Source organism: Mesoplodon mirus (genome assembly GCF_964341445.2).
Source record: "Mesoplodon mirus genome assembly, chromosome: 15".
Taxonomy (NCBI): Eukaryota; Metazoa; Chordata; class Mammalia; order Artiodactyla; family Ziphiidae; genus Mesoplodon; species Mesoplodon mirus.
The window spans coordinates 58,299,591-58,303,298 of NC_138991.1; the positions used below are offsets into that span (position 1 = coordinate 58,299,591).

Consider the following 3,708-nt stretch of genomic DNA (forward strand, 5'->3'; position numbering starts at 1 on the left):
TGTTATCTATGAGTCAAAAAATCTTTTACCCAGACGTGTCACAGAATCTCAGACCTCGTGGGGGAAATGGTGGATTTTCCTAAGGATCTCTCAAAACTGAGCACGGAGTGGGATAATATATATAACAGAGTCTGCTAGCTCCTTTCCCAATTATCATTCCACAGTTGTTCTTTGCTAACAGAGCCTAAATTTTATTCAAGTGGGCAATGTGCCCTTTTTTTTTTTTTCAGGTATGAAAACACAACATTTTATTGGGATAATGGTTCAGATGGCTCCTTTTGAGTCATTATTATGTCCAAGGCCATTTTATTTTGGAGGAGAGCTTTTTTTATTAGAGTCATTCCAGTGTTCAAGAAGAACGGGCTTTGTTGGCCATCATTTAAGCTTTTTTGGGTGAATTTAGCAAGAGCTATCAAGTCCTCCAGGCCAATGGAGGGAACAAAGATGGCAACCAAATGATCGTACCCAGTTGGCCTTGAAGAGAAGGGGGTTGGCAGCTTTAGGAACTTAATGTGTCTGTCTTAAGAACTACATTTCCCAGCATCCCTTGAAATTAAGGGAGGATGATGAAATAATAAGAGGAAGTCATTGGGTGGGGCTTCCAGGAAAGCTATTTAGAGGGAACTGACTTAACTTGCCCACTTGCTACTTCCTTCTTCCTTGTACCTGGAACACAAGCAAGATTGCAAGGGCTGCAGCAGCCATCTTTGACCATGAGGTAAACTTAGGGAAGGAAGCTATATGATAAGGATGGTGGAACAGAAAGGAGGAAATCACTGATGAATTTGTGGGTGTCCCTGGGCTATCCCTAGACATTTTTTTAAAATAAATTTATTTATTTATTTTACTTTTTGGCTGCGTTGGGCCTTTGTTGCCGCACACCGGACTCTCTCTAATTGTGGCAAGCGGGAGCTACTCTTCGTTGCGGTGCACGGGCTTCTCATTGTAGTGGCTTCTCTTGTTGCAGAGCATGGGCTCTAAGCATGCGGGCTTCAGTAGTTGTGGCACGTGGGCTCTGTAGTTGTGGCTCGTGGGCTCTAGAGCGCAGGCTCAGTAGTTGTTGTGCACGGGCTTAGTTGCTCCGCGGCATGTGGGATCTTCCTGGACCAGGGCTCGAACCTGTGTCCCCTACATTGGCAGGCGGATTCTTAACCATTGCACCACCATGGAAGTCCTAGACTTTTTTTTTAAGTAAAGAAAGAAACCCTGTAGTTTATATAAGCAACTGTAGTCAGGTCTCTGTACTAACAGCCAAACACAATCCATTACCCATTACAGTTTGTAAAGCTCATGGTAATTTGCACAGTGCAAAAATAATGATATTTGGGGACGTTTGTGCTTTTGCTTTGCTTTCACCCACTGTTTATGCAACTTTTCTCCATTGCAAGGATATGTTCCTTCCATGGCTGGTACTCAGCCTGGATCTGTAGTTGCAAGTTGCTGCTGGTTATGAGATCATAGTCAGGTTAAGAATATGATCCCGGGGCTTCCGTGGTGGCGCAGTGGTTAAGAATCCGCCTGCCAATGCAGTGGACATGGGTTCTAGCCCTGGTCCGGGAAGATCCCATATGCCACAGAGCAACTAAGCCTGGGTTCTAGCCCTGGTCCGGGAAGATCCCATATGCCACAGAGCAACTAAGCCTGTGCACCACAACTACTGAGCCTGTGCTCTAGAGCCTGTGAGCCACAAATGCTGAAGCCTGCGCACCTAGAGCCCGTGCTCCGCAACAAGAGAAGCCACCGCAATGAGAAGCTCGCACACCGCAACAAAGAGTAGCCCTGCTCGCTACAACTAGAGAAAGCCGGCGCACAGCAACGAAGACCCAACACAGCCAAAAATAAGTAAATAAAATAAATTTAAAAAAAAAAAAAAAAGAGTATGATCCCTCATTCTGACTTCTGTCCAAGGGGTGAATTGCAGGCAATTAAATGAGTTTTCAGAAAGACGGCCTGTGGCCTTCCCGACTAGCCTCAACTTTACAGGCAGTACCCAGGCCTGGATTGGAGGCACTCTTCAGCACAATGGTGATATTACCTTATAAGATGCCTCATAATAGACTGTGTTTCTCAGGTCTCTTGCTTCTGACTGCTAAATGATTCCTTGATTTTCCCAAAAACTATGACACTGCTCTAAAAACAAAAACAAAGGCTCAGGTCCCTTTGCCAATGTGGGTAGCACAAGAGAACCAGCTTCTCACTGAGACAAGATGTTTACACATCAGTCGCACTGTCTGACCACAGCCTGCATCCTGAAACAGCAGTAACTCCGGCCTTCTTATGCAATCTACTACCCCACACAAATCACCTGGCAGTTGCATTCAAATGCAGAATCCGGTTCTGTGGAGCTGGGGTGGGCCTGAGAGCCTGCATTTCTAACAAGCACCCAGGTGATGCTGCTGCTGCTGGTCTTCAGACTGCATCTTCAGTAGGAAGGCACTTCCTGGCTGTTCTCACAGCACAGGTCCCAGGTTCTCTTGGGCTCCCTCTTGTCAATCAAGTCTCAGTTCAAATGTCACTTCCTTCAGGCAGCCCTCCCTGACCAGCCAGTCCAAAAATGGAGCTCCTCAACCTCCCTTTCCCAACCCCATCACTTTGAGCACTTCACCCAGATTTCTCTTTATGGTGCTTATCAAACTTGGGGTGAACGAGGCATATTCATTCTCTCACTCCCACTAGAATGTTCCACGGGAGCAGAGGCCACGTCTGTTTGCTGCCCTGTTCACCTATATCTCCGGTGCCTAGAACAGTGCCTGGCACACAGTAGGCACTTGATAAATACCTTCAACCTCTCCTTCAGCCAGAATCTGCTTCCAGAAGTGAGGTGATCATTCTCAGATATCTCAAGACATGAAAAAAATGTTTATTTTTCTGATGAGGAAAATACTGTGTCAACTATGAAACTATTTCACAAAGTGGGAAAAAGAGACAGTTACCTAGTTGGGTTCTCCCAGAAGCAGAACCTGACACAAGGATGAGAGAGCAAGTCGTTGGTTTGGGAGGCGACCCGAGGACAGGGAAGGAAGGCAGAGACAGGGAGGACCCAATCTGTGGTGTATTAATGAGCAGGTTACTGTTGTGGGCAACTGGGGTTCAGTCCCGCTGGGGACCTCCAGGAGTCAGGAAGCTGGGGTCCAGGCTGTCATTGGTCAAGGTCCGGTGAGTGGTGGTAATGCCACCCATTGGGTCAAGCCCACTTCCACAGAGCAAGTCTTCACCAAGGAATCACAGGTGCTAGAAGAGAGATGATGTCACAGGCAAGGTGAAAGCCAAGGAGTTAGAGGTGGGTGCCAGCAGGGTCTCAGAGAGTCTATCCAGTATAGAACCTTCTTGTCTTTTCCAGGAACTGCCTGCCCACCACCCCATCCCCAGGCCACCAAGATGAAACCCTAGAAGCCTTATTTTGGAGACCACTGCCAACCCATACATTTGCAGGCTGTGTGCAAACTAGAACAGAGGGCACCTTCCGAAAATTAATTTTTTTATTGAGATATAATTCACAGACCATTAAATCCACCGTTTTAAAGTGTACAGTTCAGTGGTTTTAGTATATTCATTGTATTGTACAACCATCACCACCGTCTAATTCCAGAACATTTTCATGACCCTTATAAGAAGCCCTACACTCATTGGCACTCACTCCCAGTTTGCCCCCTCCTCCCAGCCCCTGGCAACCACTAATCTACTTTCTGTCTATGGATTTGCCTATTC

At 46.7% G+C, this 3,708-nt stretch overlaps 1 long non-coding RNA gene across 1 annotated transcript; it reads left to right on the forward strand.

Annotated features, from left to right (window-relative positions):
• Positions 1–647: 647 nt before the first annotated feature.
• Positions 648–3,504, forward strand: LOC309816256. The gene is made up of 3 exons (XR_014295989.1): positions 648–718; positions 2,677–2,816; positions 3,341–3,504. It is a non-coding gene; the product is annotated as an uncharacterized lncRNA (long non-coding RNA).
• Positions 3,505–3,708: the final 204 nt, after the last annotated feature.